This window comes from Nomascus leucogenys, chromosome 20, assembly GCF_006542625.1.
Source record: "Nomascus leucogenys isolate Asia chromosome 20, Asia_NLE_v1, whole genome shotgun sequence".
Classification (NCBI taxonomy): domain Eukaryota; kingdom Metazoa; phylum Chordata; class Mammalia; order Primates; family Hylobatidae; genus Nomascus; species Nomascus leucogenys.
This window is the reverse complement of record NC_044400.1, coordinates 37383011-37403541: the sequence shown is the minus strand read 5'-3', so window position 1 is coordinate 37403541 and position 20531 is coordinate 37383011. Positions and strand designations below refer to the sequence as shown.

The 20531-nt window shown below is 41.1% G+C and overlaps 1 pseudogene across 1 annotated transcript; it reads right to left on the bottom strand.

Annotated features, from left to right (window-relative positions):
- Window positions 1-6075: 6075 nt before the first annotated feature.
- Window positions 6076-20314, bottom strand: LOC100594195 (annotated as a pseudogene). The gene is made up of 17 exons (XR_004027297.1): window positions 20288-20314; window positions 20098-20201; window positions 19778-19910; window positions 19637-19694; window positions 18603-18665; window positions 18038-18203; window positions 17784-17948; window positions 17238-17325; window positions 16305-16542; window positions 13499-13571; window positions 12937-13056; window positions 11259-11414; window positions 9679-9926; window positions 8781-8864; window positions 6921-7360; window positions 6414-6553; window positions 6076-6126 (listed from the first exon to the last, which is right to left on the bottom strand). The product of XR_004027297.1 is annotated as a mediator of RNA polymerase II transcription subunit 15-like (transcript).
- Window positions 20315-20531: the final 217 nt, after the last annotated feature.

The following is a 20531-nucleotide window of genomic DNA, read 5'->3' as shown; positions in this document are numbered from 1 at the left end:
TGGGCACATGTACCCTAAAACTTAAAGTATAATAATAAAAAAACCCCATTAACCTTTATGAGGGTTCCAAAAAATGTTACAGTGTAGAAGCAAAGTCCCGCACTTAAAACCAAAAGACCTATGAATCAGGTGTGGGATCTTACACAAGCCAATTATTCACATTGAGTTGCGTTTTCCTTACCTATCATTTGAAAATAATGTTGCCTTCACTCCCTGGTAAGTATTAAATGTGAAAACTTATGAAAGCAAGATGATAAAATATGATTTGTTACTACTGTTATGACAATCAACATATAAAATAAAACATACCCTGTATATATAAATAATATATAGAATAGGGGAAAAGTCGGATCCCCAAACATGGCAATGTGATTATTAGATACATCTTTCCTCATAGTCCTCTATCACATCTAACAAGTGGCCTAGTGGTAAACTCTGCTTCTCAACCAAAAAGAAAGCAATCAACATTTTAAGGTTGTACTTTACCTCATCATAAATTACTCAAACTTTGAACTGGTAAGGTTAAGGCTGGACCACAGCGTATCTGCCACAGCTTTGTGCTCTTAAGGATGCAGGTACTTAAGAAGCATTGCCATCTTATCAAAATGTCGTCTTCCAACAGCTTTATGACCCTTAGATATAGCAAACTACTTAGAAAAAAAACTAGCAGTTCACGGTTAGCAGTACACATTTCTTTAGCTTGTAACTGGTTGCTTTTCTTTTTAGTGTCAGCTGGTGGTCCCTGCTGATTTGTAAACAGCACCCCAAAGACCTCAGGCCCATGTCTACTTCAATCCATTAATGATGCATAAAAGATTAAAATGTCCTGTGGTTTAAACTCCCATCTCCCAATTGCTTACCCTTAGCTTCATAGTCTACTACCTTTTCTGTGAACGTGCTAACCATTTTTATTGGCATTTAAAAATAATTTGGGTTCATTTTTCCTTTGTAAGCAACTCCTCATACATAGGAATTTGGTCCCTTTACTAGTTTATATAACTAGGTGGCACAGCAAGTAATTTATATTACACGAGACTAATAAGAGCTAATGAAACAATGCCCAAATTAATAATTTTAATTTTTAAATATTTTCATTTTTTTTCCTGACACTGAGTTTTGTTCTTGTGGCCCAGGCTGGAGTGCAATGGTGTGATCTCAGCTCACTGCAACCTCCACCTCTTGGGTTCAAGCAATTCTCCTGCGTCGGCCTCCCAAGTAGCTGGGATTACAGGCGCCTGACACCATGCTTAGCTAATTTTTGTATTTTTAGTAGAGATGGGGTTTCACCATGTTGACCAGGCTGGTCTCGAACTCCTGACCTTGGGTGATCCACCTGCCTCAGCCTCCCAAAGTGCTGAGATTACAGGCATGAGCCACTGTGCCAGGCCAGTAGTTTCTATATAAAGCTTTAGTTGCATATACTTAGAGTATCACAAATGAGTTTATCATAGAATTGAAACACTGACAATATTTTAATTACTGAATTCCTACCAATTAGCTGTTCTTCAGGTTCAAATGCCAGCACTAATTTGAACTTCTTTGGGTCTATGACAGTTTGCAAGCCATTCAAACCCAAAGAGCTAATCTGCGATTTCTTAACTTGAGAAAATAATAATAATAACCACTGGAACCTAAGTAGGTTTGTTGATTATTTAATATGACTTAATCTTTTGTTTGTATTTTTTTTAAAAAAGAGTCTTTCTCTTTCTAAACCATAATTCTTAGTCCAAGATGCGGCAAAGTAAAAAGCACAATTCATGACCAATAATTTTATTAATCTAAATTTAAACGGAGAGTGTTCACTATCCCCATGACTGGGAAATCTTACCTGTTGCTGGAAAGATACTGGCCGATTTTCTCCTGATTGTTTCAGAGTAGACACGTAAAGTGAGCACACTGCCGTCACTGATGAAGGAAAGACTATGATTTAGTGCATCACTGTAGGACAATCAGATGCTCTATCAAGGAAAAACCTTAAAAAACGCATAGTCATTAGAATTTTCAACACCAGAGACACCCAGACTTAAGTTTGAATTCAATTTATATGACATAACTTTGTGAAGCAACTGAGATTACAATTACAAATATGGAGGGCTTGTTCCCACAAAGTGATTTGTCATTAGACAAAGTAAAAAGGACAAGGAGAAAGTTGGCTTTCCATTTCTGATACCTGGCTTCAGCTTCTGAAGTTAAACAACAACAAAATTGAGATGGATGAAACTTTGGAAAGAGACTAGTATTTTACAGATCAGGAAATGAAGGTCCAGACAAAAGACCTCCCCAAAGATATATAGCCTGTTAGGTCAGAGCCAGGATTAAAACTTTGATCCTTTTAACTCTCTATGGGTACTCAGTGTGCCAGAATATGAATCCTATGCTGACATTCACTCTCTTTCCAACATGGCTTGTCATTCAGCAATGTATCTTTTTTATTTATTTATTTATTTTTTTTTTGAGAATCTTGCCCTGTCGCCCAAGCTGGAGTGCAGTGGCATGATCTCGACTCACTGCAACCTACACCTCCCAGGTTCAAGCAATTCTCCTGCCTCAGCCTCCTGAGCAGCTGGGACTACAGGTGCCCACCACCGTGCCCGGCTAATTTTTGTATTTTTGGTAGAGATGGGGTTTCACCAGATTGACCAGGCTGGTCTCAAACTCCTGACCTTGTGGTCCGCCCGCCTTGGCCTCTCAAAGTGCTGGGATTACAGGCATGAGTCACCAAGCCCAGCCAGCAATAATATACCTTTTAAACTCTAATTTCCCTAACAGAAAGAAAGTCGATAACTACAATGATGATAAACTGGAAGAGAGAGTTGTACAAGGCTAGCTTAGATGATGAGGATCAATTAGATTCACACTGGATGAAAAGCAGAATTTCAGACATAAATTTAAAAAGCACTTTCTTATGAATTATCTCATTTTTTTTCTCTAAAAACAACTCAGGCAAAGAGTTTATCCCCACTTTACAGATAAGCCAATAACTCAGAAATAAAGTGAAATACCTGGTTATAGAAATCCAGCAGAAAAGTTTTCTAAAATCATAAAGTTCAGTTACTCATGAACAAAATCTTACGTGTTTGCATTACTTGGTTTAAAGAATAGTTTAGATACAATTCCAAATTTAAGTATCATAAATATTCTAACATCAAAAAAACCTTATTAAACATTGTTATGCATTATCGATACCAATTTGGTTTTAGTTTTAAACAACAGGAATTCTACTTCTTCCTTGTCCCAATATTGTACCATCCACAAATCCTTTATTTAACTAGACATGTCCAAAATCTCTCTTGGTTTTCAAACATGAAAATCACTACCAAATTATAAAAAAATTAATTCCTTTTATGACTGTCTTTTATAGTAAAATAAAATAAGACAAGCTATGTCTTGACCTAGAGCAGAAGAGAAAAACCTCCACGGGAACTTCATGTAAAACAGGTACATGGACTTATGTGAAGCTGAAAATATGTGATTCAAACAGAACAAGTGAGTAAGTGGCATGTAGCTTACCTTCATGCTGCACCAAAGCTGCTTTCACAAAATCATTCAAAGGCCGCATATGCTCTTCTTTTGTGAAGAGAACATGATTGGCAATACTCTGAAGTATCTACACAATAAAACAGGGTTATAAATAATCAGATTATTTATTGTATGAAGTCTATACATTAATATAGTCTTTAAAATATGAATTTTCTCATTGATATAATTTCTGCTAGTAGTTAAAATCAATCATTCCTCATTCTATAAATTATTTTAGGTAGTGTTTCTACCTAAATATAATTATTATATTTACATGTAAACATACATATTAAAAATGTTCAATGTCTTTTAAAATAAAAAATCCTACAGTCTACATTCTAGTCTGTTTCAGAATGTCTAGAATGATTACAGAAAAAATGATCTTCATGACACGAGACATCTGCTATAATAAAATGTTTTCTCATGAAAATAAGGTCCATCAGGTACCTAACTTAGGAATCCTTTGTAATATATACAAAATAAAAACACATAACTGAAAATCGTAGGGTATTTCAAATATAAATGTAAGAGTAAGTACTGTAAGAAAAGCTGAAAATTTAGTTGGAAGGGGAACTTAAGATAGCTAGATTATCAAAATAATTCACCTTTGACATTAACTTCAAGCCCCTTTTGATTCTAGGTGGTGGCTTTTTATCTAAAATCCCTGCTTCATATGGTGAGACAATGGCAGGATTGATAATCTGAGGAACGTGGCACTTCTTACTGCACCGATGCTGTTCTGAGGGAAATGTTGGGTAACCACCTAAAAACAGAGTTGAGAATTGAGCATAAGCTTTGAATTAAAATAAGGACATGGGAACAAAGAGTTCAAAGGTCAAACTTTGCACAAAAACTCTGAATCAGTCAGTCCTAATGAATGACACATTTCTATTTTTTCTTCTCCCAAAACGTGAAAATAAAGTTTCCTCTCAATTCTAGTCTTGTATCATATTAAAGTACAATTAAGGAATCTCAGAGGAAAGAAAAACCTCATGGATGATGTTTCATTAAACAAATTATTAGCACAACCCAAATAATTTGAATTAATATGCAGATCCCAGAATACAAAATCATCTCTAATGGGGAGAAGGCAATACTAACTTTCCACAAGGCAAAATGACTACCTTCAATCGCAAGCGTGTACAATTGGCCCTCTGTCTCAGCAAGTTCTGTATCCATGGCTTCAACCACCATGGATTGAAAATATTTGTGGGAAAAGAAAAGTAGGCTTTCGTCTGTACTCAACATGTGCAGATTTTTCTTTGTTGTTATTCCTTAAACAATATGGTATAACAACTATTTATATAACATTTATATTGTATTAGATACAATATAAATGTTATATAAATAACATTATATATGATATATGACAGTATCTGTCAGGGAACCAATCCCTGACAGATACTGAGAGACAACCGTATTATAAAGCTAGGCTTGGTCAAAGAAACATATGTAAATGCTTATTATGCAGTCCATAGTGTTTAATCACTTTCTGATATGTGTCAATAAGTATTTATCATTAAAGTAGACTTAATTACTTCCTTTTCTATCTCTCATGCTTGAATCAGGAAACCAATTGTTTCTTAGACTCAACACAATGAGTTTCTCAAATAATAACTTTATCTACCTAATCATAACATAAATGCAATCTGAGGCTTTATATATCTTATTTCCCAATAACTGTAGACTATTCTTCATAAACTGACAACACTAACTTCCCAAACATACCACTCTCGCACATTTATTTTTCCTGAAAGTCTATCGGTCAAGAAAAAGTAGTAATAAAGATTAGTGTCTTTACATATTTCAAACACAAAAGTTTCACATCTAAAAAGTTTAAATACACATAAAATACAAGTATAAAGCTGTAATGAAGTAGTTATAATTCTCACAGTAAAACTCACTAATATTTGAAAGTCATTTTTTTTTTTACCTTGTAAGACATTTTACATCATCATCTGCTGCTTGGTTTGATGTTTCCATAACCCAGTCTGTCAGGTATTCTACCATCTTACTCCTATAGAATGGTGGAGAAAAGAGAAACAGCAAACAATTTTTTTGAAGTTACACCACCCCCCCACCACCCCTTTAGTCATGTAAGATTACTTAGAGTGCAAATAATTTGGCAGATAACCCAGGTGACATGATGACTTTATAAAAGGGATACTGCTATCATAAATGTAAAAGTCAGAAGGGAACAAGCAACGTGGATATTTATCCTCCATCATGGCCCTTAGTTATGACATCAGATTGGAAACAGAATCAAATTCTTAGCTCAACTACAGCACAGTTTTAGAAAAAGGGAGGCTTGCCACAGGCACAAAGCTTAGGGAAATTTGAGGAGAGACGTAGACAAAAACAAACGTGTAAACTGCTCTATTTTTATGTCTTCCTTTCTACCAGTAACCAGATATCTACTCTATTTCTGTACTTCATTCGACATATTAAGACTGACAAGACCCTACATTGCTCTCTTGAGAACTCACCTAAATTTCATCTCTTGGCAAAATGAGAGATCATCTCTCCTTGACATCATTACTTCAACCAACTGACGGTTTCGTTTTTATTTGAATTGCATGGACCATATTCCCAAGCACATGAACATACCTATACAGACACAGAGACAATAAAAAAATTATCAGATATAGACATAAGAGAAGGCATTCAAAATACTTTAATCATGAAATGAAATGAACTAAACATAAGTTTGAAAACAGTAAGATATTTATTTATATGAGAGCATATACAATTTCTGGTTACCTTATTGTCACACCCTAGTTTGTGTGCAGTAAAGAATGGCAAATTATTTTATCAATTACTATCAATATCAATGTGTAAGAGGTTTTTCTTATCTCTTAAAGTATGTTTCTGCTACATTTCAGTAGAAGTCTTACCTGACCATATTTAACATCATTGTTTCAATGCTAGATTGCTCTAGATGTTCAGAGCTGCCTTCAGTATGATTATCTAGCAAGTTCTTCATTATAGCTAGGGTTTGCTCTACAAATTGAGTATTGGTATCAGTCAATAAAACCTATAGAGAGAACAAATATATTCATGATTTGCCATCAATGCCCAGAAGACAGACCCCTAGAGAGATGAAACTGAGTGATCTAAACACACAAATAGAGACATGCACCCACAGGCACACAGCCAAACAGGCATACACAGACACTCATACCCATATACAAGGCACGTATACCCTCAGGGACACACACACATCAGAGTTCCTAGAAGCAAGCTGATGTTCATTGAGATGATTCTTCTTTCTACAATTTTTTGATGATTTTTAAAACTGTGAGCACCTGATTTAAATAATCGGAAAGAAAAAGGCTTCATTATTTCAAACAAGTCACTCTATTCATAGGGAAAGTTGAAAAATAAAAAACAGCACACTTTACCTGTCCTTGGGAGTCAAAAAACTTGCTGATAGTCTCCTTAAATTTGTTAAATAGCACCAGATAAAGAGCAGGACTCAATTCTAGACCCACCAGGTCCTTATCATTGGTCCATATTTGAAGTACCACTTTCTCATGGTTACACACCATTAACGACAACAGCTGATCCATATATTTGCTGACAGGTGTATCTGCATTTCCCTCCAAGGACATCACGGAAATCATGGAACTCTTATGTTCACTGACTGGACCCACGGGTGGGCTATAGGTTGCCAGGCCAGAATTACTTCTCTGCTGGAGGCACACTCCCCCAAGGGCACAAAGGAAGCCAGTCATGTTGATCCATGCCTGTAGGGAGTCTGTGTCAGATAAATCTATGGGTCCTCCTCCACTCACATGGGACATTCCCCTCTTAACAATGGTCTTGTGAAGCTTTCAACAGCCTAAACACAAAATTTTTGTGCAAAGCATGCATTAAACCTAAATTAGTTGAGACTTAACAAATTACTCTTTATCGAACATTTCTTCCATGACAAGTATAAAAAATGTAAAAAATACATTAAATTCAATGCCCCAAATTACCATATACATTTTTAAAGAGCTACTGATTTATTTGTCATACGCTAATATAATTGCCCAAGTATCAAATTTCTTTTAAAAAGCTTTGATTTCACATGGATGAACCTTGGGAACATTATGCTAAGTGAAAGAAGTTAATCATAAAAGCCCACATATTCTAAAATTCCATTTACAGAAAATATCCAGAATAGGCAAATCTACAGAGACAAAGTAGATTACTGGTTGCCTAGGGTTGGAGAAGCGGGGGGAAGAGAGACAAGAAAGTGTGGGGGCAGGGTGTTAGAGGCAGAGATAGCTAAAGGATACAGGGTTTTTTTTCTCAATTGATGAAATTGTTCTAAAACTGATTGTGGTGATGGTTGCACAACTCTGTGAATATGCTAAAAACAGTCACTGAATTTGACAATTTAAATGGGTGAATTGTATGGTATGTAATTGTATATTATATCAAACAGTTATCCCCCAAAAGCTTTCATTCTAAAGCTACATGTCCCCTCCAAATAAAGGTATTAGGTACACAATTTTGCTTCACAAAAATATAACTTTTTTCTTATTGTAATTAAGCATGACAGAAAAATAACATGGGGGAAAAGCCAGTTTTTATAAATTGCCTAATAATGAGAGCAATATGAACATTACAAATCATATACACACAAACACCAACTCATCAATTTCCAAAGTAATAGATAATATAGTCAATAGTAATAGTTGAATGAACTGTCCACATTTTAAAATTTCATTTAGTCTATGGGTTCAATCTTCTGCCCAAGACATTCCTTAATGAGAATACCTAACAAAGTAGCAAAATGAATTGTTTCCATGTTAATTTTTCTCTACTTCTGTTGCTCCTTTTCTGAAAATTCTGTGAAACACCCTGATGAAGGGAGAAAGAGCAAGAAAAGATAAAGAAATGGTCTCTGCAACAAACAGTCTCTAGCAGTGCTGCCCAGTATTTCTGTGATGATGGAAACATTTTCTCTCTATGCTGTCCAACAGATTAAGTAATTGCTATATGTGGCTACCGGGTACTTGCAATGTGGCTACTGTATGACTGAAGAACTAAATTGTATTTAATTTTAATTATGTTAAAATTTAAGTTAAATAGTCACACGTAGCTAGTGGTTATCATATTACAAAGTACAGGTCTAGATAAACCACAACTAAATATCAGTCTTCAGACAACTATATGCTTACTTTACTGAGTGACTCGTGAACGATTACCAAAGTGAAGTACATATATTTAGCAGATCAGTTAATAGACAAAAGGCAACTGTACAAACTTACCTGGCCATCTTCCATTTGGGCTTTTGGATAGCTAAGGATTAGTTTTGTTGCTTGTTCCCATTTTGCATGTGTAGCTTCCCAAGCCTAAAATGAAGACAGTTATCACTTGAAAGCAACTTTAAGTCTAGAGCTAAACATCAATCAGCAACAGCTAAGCTTCAAACTTGATATATATTAAGTACTCAGATATTATACTTGTAATATGCACATATCTTGGATTTACTTCAAAAGCTATTCCTCATCACACATGTGTAACAAGAGGCTTCCAAAATTGAGGGTGGGCGCCTGAGAGGGGTGTTTCTGTTGCTAAGGGCACACCTCAGTGTTTCCTGCAGTGGGATGCTCAGTGCGCCTCAGCAGTGCCATCACTCTTTCTGAAGTGCTGCTGTTCCTAAGCAACTACAACAGCAAATCAAGTTACTGCACTTAGAGCCCTGCCTGCCAATGGAGAACCTGATAAGCCCACCAAAAGGCAGAGTACGAGGAGCAGAGCAAGTGCCTCAAATGATAAAGCCAAAAACTTCCGTTCACTAACCTCACAGGAAAGGTACTTATCTTAGACTCTACAATGTCCACGGCACAAAATAGCTATTCCCACCTGTAATTTACTCATGGAGTTATCCATAACTCCATATGTAAATTACATAGTCATAAATGATAGTAACATATACTGCCAGTTAGTTTTAAAACGTATAGCATATTAAAAACTCAGTGGGAGACTAACAATTTATTTCAAATGCTTTTTATTTTCATCTTACTTTGTTCAGAAAAGGATTTCAAGTAAGCTACTTGAATTTCCCCTGTAAACTTACAGAATAGTAACCTTAAATACATTCTCACAATCAGATGCCATGTGCTTTAGGCAGGTTGAGTAAAAAAACCCACTATTCCCATTTACCTGTTGACATAATATTGCTGACAGGCAAACTCCATGAATGTGTTAGAGTTGGGCAAGAGGTTATGCACCGACACTTCATCCACCCCACACCGGGTATCTGCTTCCTCACAGAGGTGGCAGAAACAGGACATGGCAACCAGAACAGCTTCAGTGCCAGGGTTCCGCAGAAACACGTACAGGGCCACTTCTAGTTTGGTCTGCGCTTGTTGGCAAATCGGGGGGGTTCCAGTGCATACTGCTGCACTATCCTGAGAGTCAAGGGTGGAAGACATATATTTGCAACTTGGGTAATTTTATGTATAAAACCCAACAATGCAATAAACTGCATATGTGTGTGTGTGTGTGTGTCCGTATCTATCTCAGCATACAATAACTCACAAGAGCTTTCTCCTTTAATCATTATAGGAATTTTTCAAACCCCAAAATATCTTGTCCAAATGAGAAATGAGATTATCTGGACCAATATAAAGCTACTATCTGTCCAATTTCAAATCAAATAGGTATTACCCTATTCCAGATTCCAGAAATGGAAACTGATTGTAACATGGGCAGGTAAAACACTGTAACATAAATCTACTGTAGTAACTATATACTGTACTTCCCAGTCAGTTAGAAATGACAAAAACAGAGGAAGTAACAGGAAATTCTATCTACTTGCTATAGGGAAGTAATAAAATAAGTACACTGCGGCACTCATTGAAACAAGGGCATAAACAAGAACTAAATATTGCTGTAGAAGATAGACTTGATTCTGAATTACCTGTTCCCCAGCCATGAAATTGAGAAAATAATTGACAGAATACATGCAAATTCTACAAGTAAAACTGACAATAATAAGTAGCATACTGCTTAGATTTTTTTCTTTAACAAGGTTGTATTAAAAATTAGGGATGAAAAACTTTTGGTTTGGAAAATCAACTCTTCTATAATTATTTGATATTTTCACTTGAAATATGATTTATATTTAAAGGAAATTATACACACAAACGCAAATCACAGAAACACTTATCTTTAATGTGAAGCAAAATACTTTGTTTTTATCCCTGTACGTCTGTACCTTTGTTAGCTGGTACAAATTCTATACTTCTATGGTATGAATGGTTTTTCATGAGGTGGAGGTTATCAGATACAGCTTTTAAGTGTCAAGTGCTATTTACACATTTTTTTTTTTTTTTTTTGAGACAGAGTCTCACTCTTTTGCCCAAACCGGAGTGCAGTGGCATGATCTCGGCTCACTGCAAGCTCCACCTCCCTGGTTCATGCCATTCTCCTGCCTCAGCCTCTGGAGTAGCTGGGACTACAGGCGCCTTCCACTGCACCTGGCTAATTACACCTTTTTTATTTAACCTTCATAACAACTCTGGAGCAGGAATTATTATTGTCCCCATTTTAAAACTGAGAAATTGAGGAACAAGGATGTTAATAACTTGCCCAAAGTTCCACAAAGAGCAGTGATAGAACTGGAGTCTAAGCAGTTTTTCACCATTACACTATATTACCTGGATGAAATTTATCAAAGTTCATTCAGACAACAAATAGAGCACACAAGATAACACAGGAAAATTACAAAAGAAGCTGACCATAGAGGAGCTCCCTTTTCCCTTCTGGAGAGAGTCTCTAGGAGTTTGCAGTGACTCTTCAAGACCCATGGACATTTGACTGGTATTTCCACTAGAAGGAGTATCACATCCTACTCCATAAAAAAGGAGAAAGTGACAGGAACTTCTATCTGTCTGCTGGAAAAAAGAAATAAGCTTTACTGATGCACTGACAACCAAGAGGAATAAACACTTACATGGGTGGTCTTCCTGTTTGAGACGCTCCTAGAAAACCTCTCCTCTCAATCTCTGTGCCCCACGTTGAAGGAGATTCACTAGAAACCCATTAGAACAAATAATGTTCACTTAATGTCTTTAAAATTTTTCAGTTTCTCATTCTCTAAATAATCAGAAACAGTAGATTCTACAAATATAAATTAAGTCTAACATAAACATAAGTAAAACATCAACAATGTAAATCTACTGTATGAAAACTATAATTTGATCTCATTGACAAAGATTTTTTTTCCACAAGATTTTATCCTGTGCCATGTTGGCATGACTAGAAATTGACTCTTGAGATTAAGTTCTTCTGGACCAGTAATTAACCCTGGTATGTACACCAAGTATGTCACAAGAGTGACTGTGCTGACCAGGGCACTACGAATTCATTACTGGATTCCTCATACTCGTATTCTGGAGATTATACCATAGGCAAGGGCATGAAAGTCTGAAATCTAATCTCGTTCTATATCTTTGGAATAATGCCAAATTCCGCTACATTAACACATCAAACAAGCCAGATGTGAATAAATCCACTTCACCATTAGTCTATTTCTAAACAAAGACAATTTATTAATAACAAGCTGTATAATACTGAAAAGGATATGAGTTTCATACACTTAAGGTTTTTCACAGCTATGCTTCTAGTACCAGATAAAAACTCATTAAATCAAGTACTTCTAAAACTAGGCCATAATAGAATTCCTAAATTGATTAACTATAGAAACTATATATTAAAAGAAAGGTAAGACTCTTCTCTATCCTCCACAACCTCACCATGTTTCAATAGTTCAGAATCAAAAAATTTCACTCCACCCCGAGAAGTGTGAAATTTTCAAGATGTGAAAGAAACCCTTATTGGAGGCATAGAAATAAACCTAGATTGAGGACCCTCGACCTTTTCCCTTTTGCTTCTTGATAGATAATTCTCTGGACTAGTCTAGCCATGACATCTAGGCCTTTATGATTTCTCAGAGCTATGATTCTAGAACTGGACAAAAAACTCATTAAATCAAGTACTCCCAAATCTATGCCATAATAGAATTCTTAGATTAATTATAGAAGCTGTATTTTAAAATAAATTTTATGGATGAATTATGTCTTATGTATGAATTTGAGAGTAAAGATAGAATATGCTCCTCAAGCTACTTTGGTTACAGCAGTCACCACTTTTCCTAGGCTTGTCCCATACAGACCTATTTAACTCAACTAGAACTAGAATTCATCAACAGTGTGGTTTTAAGGCCAAAGCTTCACAATAATTTTTAAAATGCTAATTTGCCAGCCCTTGTCCTCTGCACATATATATCCTTTTGAGAACCTTGCGGGGAAGGAGGAGCTGAAATAGAAACTAATTCGGCTATAAAACACTTTCTTAATCTCTCCCCATCACCATTCCAAATATTCTCCCATTTTTTAAAGATATCGTTTTGCTTACCTTATTTTAAAGAAGAAATTTATTCCTGCAGATCATAATTTCCTGCAACCACTTGAGAATTTCTGTGCTACTAAGCATTTGATGACTAATTTCTTGCAGATGTAAAAATACACTTGTGAGCTGCAGTAACATAAAGTTCATTGTTACAAGCATCAATGATAACCTAATGCAGATATAACCAGACCTAAGAATGGCATTCTCCCATAATGAATACCAGCTTAGAGAAGCTTAGTTATGTTAAGTATGTCAGTTGAAAGATAGGGAAATTAAAGAAGAAAGAGAAACGTTAAGAAATGATAAGGGCAATTAAGAATCTGATCTAATTATATCAGTATTCATTATACATTAGGTCTCTTAGAGATGTCCTAGTTTTCAGTTATGATCAGAAAGGATCAATAAGTGCTCTTGAGCTAAAAATTACCCTCAAGGTCTTGGCATTTCAGTTAAACCAAATTAACTTAGTGTGGTAATTTTGGGACATTTCATAAAAAAACACTTACACAAAGCAAGAGCTTTGGATCTGCATGAATTGGTTTCACCAAGGACAAGAGAAGATACTTACAGCTTCTTGTCTCCAGGTCTGTAGGTTTTTCTTTGAATTTAAGGCTTGTTACTTTTTCTTTAAATGTAAGACCCTAGAAACCAAACAAAAACATGGTATCAGACATAAGACTCAGGATAATAGCTATCCAACCTTTTAAAAGAAATTTATTATGAAAAAGCTTTGAAAAAAGCTATTTCTATACTACCAAATGTGTGGTATAAGTAGAAACACTCAATAGTAAGTATAAGGTCAGTATTATTAAGTTTAAAAAAATGGAAATTGTTTTTGCGCCATTTATATTACTTTTTAATCTATCCAATAAAACAATGAATATCTATTACAATACTAAAAGCTTAATATCAGGTTGTAAAAAACTTCCTATGTAAAAAACTATTTTCCAAAATGTAAAAACATAAGGGAAAAAACATTTGGTCTCTAGTTCTCACAAATCTCCACACTGGGTAACTCATTAACAAACATTCCCCACACACATACATACAAGTATTTCACAGACTCTACAGTATTGTCCGTTGTAAGATGCAGCATTATTTGATGTCCCAAAAGGAATGAAAACCCACTGTCAATTGTAAGACACCATTTAAAATAAGATACACTCCCAATTTCAGAGAGGAGTAAAAATAAGTGCTTCTTAGAATTAATGAAATATATTAGCTAGGCAATCTCTGTATTTACTAGTTTAATTGTAAAATTTGCTTTTTCCTTTGATGGCACTCCATCTCTTTCAAGTTACAGAATGCATGCATTTTGCCTGAAAAATATTCATGAAACAGAAAGAATTCTGAGAAAGGCAAACATGGAAAATATGTTTCCATTTCAGAGACATAGGATGAATTAAAATAATCATAGATGTTTCTCAACCAAAAATCCAACAATTATATTCTAGATCTAGTATCACCTATTATATTTCCTTCCTTTTCTTCTTTAAAAGAACACAAAACTATCTGATTTTGACATGAATGCCTTTATGTAAACATATATATAACATAGAAATAGTAGACTGTATACCAACTCTGGACCCATATTACAAATGTCCAAGTAAACAGGCTATCTTTCCAAGTTAAAAAGCAGACATCCTCACTCTAAGTTGAGGTGTTTCACCTTAGATCAAGCTGAGACTTTGATTATACAAATGTATTTACTTTGACGTAACTAAGTGTAACTATCGAATGACTTTTCCCTGATGCAGCCATTGCACAGGAACACAACAGCAGAGAACAAGTAGTAGATATCAGAATTTTTCCTTATTTAAGAATCATTTCCAAAAAAAGTAAATAGAGTCATATGCCACATAACAACATTTCAGTCAGTGAGAGGCCATATGTAAAAGAGCTGAAAAATTCCTGTCACCTAGTGACATAGCCATCTTGATGTCCAAGTACAATGCATTACTTTTGTTTGTAGCAATGCTGGTGTAAACAAACTTTCACTTCTAGTCATATAAAAAAAGTATAGCACATTCAATTATGTATAGTATACTTGACAATGAGAATAAATAACCGTTACTGGTTTATGTATTTGCTATAATATACTTTTTTTCTGAGATGGAGTCTTACTTTGTTGCCCAGGCTGGAGTGCAGTGGTGTGATCTTGGCTCACTGCAACCTCCGCCTCCTGGGTTCATGCAATTCTCCTGCCTCAGCCTCCCGAGTAGCTGGGACTACAGCTGCAAGCCACCACGCCCGACTTATTCTTTTGTATTTTTAGTAGAGAAGGGCTTTTGCCATGTTGGCCAGCCTGCTCTCAAATTCTGACCTCAGGTGATCCACTTGCCTTGGCCTCCCAAAGTGCTGAGACTACAGGCGTGAGCCACTAGGCCCATCCTACTATGGTATACTTCTTATTGTTATTTTAGAGTATAATCCTACTTAAAGATAAAAAGTTAACTATGAAACACAGCCTCAGAAGGTCCTTCAGGAGGTACTCCAGAAAAAGGCATTGTAACCACAAGAGATGACAGCTGGATCCACGCATTATTTCCCCTAAAAACCTTCCAATGGGAGCAGATGTGGAGGTGGAAGACAGTAACACTGATGATCTTGACCCCATGTAGGCCTAGGCTAATGTATATGTTTGTGTCACAGTTTTTAACAGAGTTTTCAAAATGAAAATTAAAATAGAACATTTTTTGAATAGAAAAAACTTAACAGGCTATAAAGAAAAATATTTTTATACAGCTAGCTGTACAATGTGTTTTAAGCTGTTATTACAAGTCAAAAAGTTAAAAAAATTAGAAGTTTATAAATTTTAAAAGCTACAGTAAATTATCAAAGAAAAAATTTTTTTATAAATTTGGTGTAGCTTAAGGGTACAGTGTTTATAAAGTCTACAGTATAGATCCTGAGTATGAGAAAAAAACAAGCATTAAAAGAGGCAGCCTATGCCCTGGACTCAGGGGCTTTCCTAGGGGGTGCCCCACTTGCCCAAAGCAGCGCAGCCTGAACCCAAAACTGTGAGCAGAGAATCCTATGTGTGTTTGAAGGGTTTCCTATGTCCTCTGTGTTCTCCTATAGAAAGCAGCAGGGGTGTGTCGAGCACACACAAGAAGCTCTAACAACGCCCTGAGTGCACCCTCATGCTGCTGAGATGGACCCGGACCCTGGACAGGCCGTGGTGAGAACAGCCCAAGGATCATGGCTGGGGACCGTGTCTGGCTTCATGGAGGAAGTCACATGGAGTGCCTTCTCCAAGAAGATGGCCAACACCCTGCAGGCAGCCCGCTCCACTGCGCCCATCTCAGTCTGTACAAGTGTGGGATTTCACTTGGCAGATCCCCAAGGCAGGAGAGGAAAGGAGGAAAGCTAACCTAACTCCAGGCTCTCCATGGATGCCAACACCTAGAAATGTCTGACAGGAGGCAGGCGTCCTTGGCCCCAATGAGGCTGTGGGCCATCCCTGCAGTCCTGGCTAGGCAGCCGAGAGGCAGGCCTTGTGGATGCTCCGGGCACAGGTGTTGAGCAAGGTGGTAACCGAGTGCTTGTCCGGGAGCTGCGGCTGCCTGGAGGTCACGCAGTGGTGCACCGACCTGAGGAAGGGGTTGGTGCCTGCAACAGAACAGTGGGCATGAGCCTGAGGCAGCTGGCGCTGCACCCACGCGCCCTGCACACCTGGCAGTGCTCTGGGAAGTGGCAGCCCCAGGACTGGCTGAAGCACCAGGAGGAGCCCTGCACGCTGCCCGCCTGGCCGTCGGGCTCTCCTCCCAGAGCCTCATCGTCAGTGAAGAACTGAATCTGAATGGGACTTGGAGCCCAGGGCTTTGCCTCTGACAACCTTGGGGACCCAGCCCTGGCTCTGCTGTGTGTCAGCTCTGGGCTCAGGGAGACTGACCTCTGCCAGCATGACTCTCTGGAGCCACATCACCCAGATGGGGCCTTGTGTGCCCAAGCTACGGTAGGACCTGTCAGCTCCGCTGAGCTCCCTGGTGGCCTCTGGGAGAGGTGGGGTCTGTCCTTGAGCCGTAGGCTTTCTCACTCCTCAGCCACTGAACACAGCCACCCTGGACAACTGACCTGACACAAGATGAAGGGGCAAAGGGACACAGAAGAAGAGCAGAGACCCCTATCTCTCAGGTGACCAATGGAAAACCCGCTCCTGCCCACACAGGGGAGCCAGAAGAAGGGAGGAAGGGGCCTGAGCCGGGGAGGGCACAGAGGCTGTCCCTGCAGCACTGGAAGCCTGGTTTTCCAGAATGACCGCTGCCTGCCCCCGGCCCCCAGACAGCTCCTCTGGGTCTGCCCACTGTACAGCCACTGCCGGTCCATCCACAGTGGACTCTGGGTAGGGTAGTCGGTGGGCACATGGTGGCACACTTGGGAGGTCCTTGTCGTTTGCAACACACAAGGCTGTACCTGTGACCCAGACAAGCCCTGGCCTGCCCTGCCTCACAGCCCTGCTCCCCAACAGGACTCTTCACACCCTGGGAAGTTCTGGTCAGGCTTGTGGTAAAGCCTGGATGTCTCTCTGACTCTCGGACTTCCAGACCTGAAGCCCAGAGTGCCCTGCATCGATGGGTGCCCAGAGGTCCTGCCTACTACCTCCCTAGGGCCCCAGGCAAGCAGAGCCGCATCTGTGTTGGAAGGTGAGGGTGTGTGGGCTCTGGCGGTGGGGGCAGAGGCAATGGCCAGTCTGTCCTGGGCTTGGTGTATGTGAAGACAGAGCAGACAGCCTGCCGGGACGTGAACACAGGATGGGTCTGGGCACTGTGCCCTCCGGCTTGGACAGCAGAGGCCTGGGGCTGCGGTCGGGGTTGCTCTCCTGCGCCAGCCTGGCCCTCCTGGACACTCGCCCACCTTGCAGATCAGGTGGACGGTGCCATTGTTGCTGCAGGGAGAAGGGTCCAGGTTTATCATGCACTTGGGGTCCAGCCTGGCCACCAAGCCCTGGAGCATGCTGGGGATGCTCTGCCACTGGTCGTCCTCATGCCTGTGCTTCTGGGTGCATACCACCACGGTCTTGGGGAGGCAGCATGGTGACCACATTGGATACACATGGCCCAGGGCTGGCCAGCTGCCCTCTGCAAAGCCCAGCCCAGCTGGATGTACGTGATGAGTGGGTCGTGGATGGCAGTCATGGCTGGAGCAAATGTGCGGTACAGGGAATGGTTGAAGAGGGTGAGTGGATGTTGGCCAGGACAGCATCCAGGAGCTGCTGGCATAGGTACTGCTGTTTGGTTGGCGGCACCAGGGGCAGTGGGCTGGAGGTAGGATGGACATGGTCAGAAGCCCGGGACCTGAGGGTTCTCCGTTTAGGGGGCCTTCCCACCCCAGGCCAGTCCTCACTCACAGCCAGATCCCAAGGCCTCTCTCAGAGCCTCCACCCTTGTGCAGACAATGTTGGCCGATCCTGGGTATAATCCCCCATCCCCACAGCCTTGTCCTCCCCAGAGTCCCTGCCCCTGTGACCCATGGGGGCTGCAGACAGAGGGTGACTTCTCCCACATTCTCACCCAGCACAGCAAACCTGGCCTGGAAGAGGCCTGGTGGGCAGAGTCTCAGGTCAGGCCCAGCCCCTACCCGGCCTGACCGTGAAGGCCCCTCCAGTGGTGCTCCCAGGAGCTCTCAGGGGAGCCCCGGTTCCCCCAGGGGTCCCCAGCATCCCACTCACCACCGCCATGTCATTCTTGAGTTTCTCCAGGGTGATGTCACACTTTGGCAAGGTCTTCAGGGACCTGCAGAGATAGGGGACTTGGGTTGAGTTCCGTGCTGGAGGGCTGGGAGACATGGCAGGTCTCAGGCTCCGATCTGGGATCCCAACCACTGCCACTGGCCTCGGCCCTCAGAAACCTCTGCAGGAGCTCCCTTCAGCTGACCAGCTGTTCCCAGACCCAGAGTCTAGGCAGGCGGCCCTCACCCCCAGGAGTGCCCATCCCTGTTGGCAGTGAAGCAATGGGTCAAGAGAAGGGACCGTGGCCAGCCAGGCCCTTGATCAGGCTGGGAAGGCTCAGTTGGACCTAGGCCAGTCCCTGTCCTGCTCAGTCCTATAACCCTAATGAAGAATCAACTCAAGAAGGCCTGGAGGACCACACAATAGTGACTGGCATTCTCTCTGGACAAGCAGAACAGAGAGACACTTCTAGATGGGGATGGGGGGACAGCCTGAGTTTAGGTGACAGGGAGGTATAGGTCAACGCCCATGCAGTTCTGAGGTGTCGCCCGAGCTCACAGCAGCCCGTGGCCAGTGGCCCTGCCTTCCACCTGCTTCTCACCAGCACCATCTTGTTTCATTTTCATGACAGCACACATGGGCTGCAAATGGGTAACTGAGATGCAGTCGCCTGCCCACGGTCACCGGGAAGTCAGGGGCAGAGCTCCAGGTCATGCTCAGGCCCGTAACGGCCAGCTGATTGTCAGGCCACTGCAAGCTGGGCCACCAGCTACTGGCTGGATGAGACCCGGCAGTGATGGGCCAGTATGAGGGCCACAGCAGTGGTCAGGAGTAGGGCAAAGGCTGGGCACTGGCCAAGATGAAGCCTGGGCTCAAAGCCCCAGCACACACAAGAGTGGAGCCTTGGAGGCCTCTGTCCAGGGCCCAGAGAGCTGCCTGGGGCCTTTGCTAAACCCACATCATCACCAAATGCCCATCCATGGCTGGGCGACCCACGCCCTTGTGGACCCTATGTTGGCTGTGGGCAAAACTCACTGCTTGGAGTGGTCTGTCACAATGTCCAGAAGGCTCTTCATCTTGCTCAGCCCTTTTTCTGTCTGGGACAGCAGAGGGACCCTAAGACATGAGCCCGGTGGCATTCCCAGGGCACTGGCTCCCACCCTGGCCACAGCCCACCTTCATTCTTCTCGATCTTGTTAACCACGCGGTGCAGGGGCTTGATGCGCTTGGACAGCTGCTTCAGCGTGTCCCGGTATAGCTGCTTCTCGCCTGGCTGGAGCCAGCTGGACTCATGACAGAGCTGGGGTCACTGCAGGACTATGGGTGGGTGAGGCCACAGCCCTAGACCCTCAGGTGGGGAGCTTGGGCTCTGAGGGCTCCAGAGCTCGCATGAGTGGTACTACCTGAGGCCTTGTAAAGGTGAGGGGTGACCTAGCACCTCAACCCGCCAGGCCGTGTACAGCTCACACGATGGAGCTGTGGGTCCCATGCCTGGCTTACCAGGTGTGTGTAAAGGCCTAGGGGAGGGGACACTGGAGTTCTGTGGGGTTTGTGCTGTTTCTGGGTGCTGGGAAGGCTGCGGTGTGGGGCTGGGCGGAAGCTACGGGGGATGGGGCAGGGCTGGAGCTGCAGCCAAGTGGGAGAAACATGGGAGCTGGGCCCAGGCAGGGCAGCCACCAAACTCACTCTGCAACAAACCACATTGGTGACCATTCCCCATCCTCCTTCCCAGGCCAGCTGGGCGGGGACCTCACCCGAAACAAAGGGTGGGAAAACTGGCAAGACCAGCACCACAGCACAGGCCCAGCATGGGCCAAGAGCACACATAGCTGGTGTCCTGCGTCTGGAAGGTGGTGGGGATGGCAGCGAGACTGCAGGGCGGACACTTCCTTCAGCTAGAAGCCTCATGAGCACACCAGCTGGGTCTGCA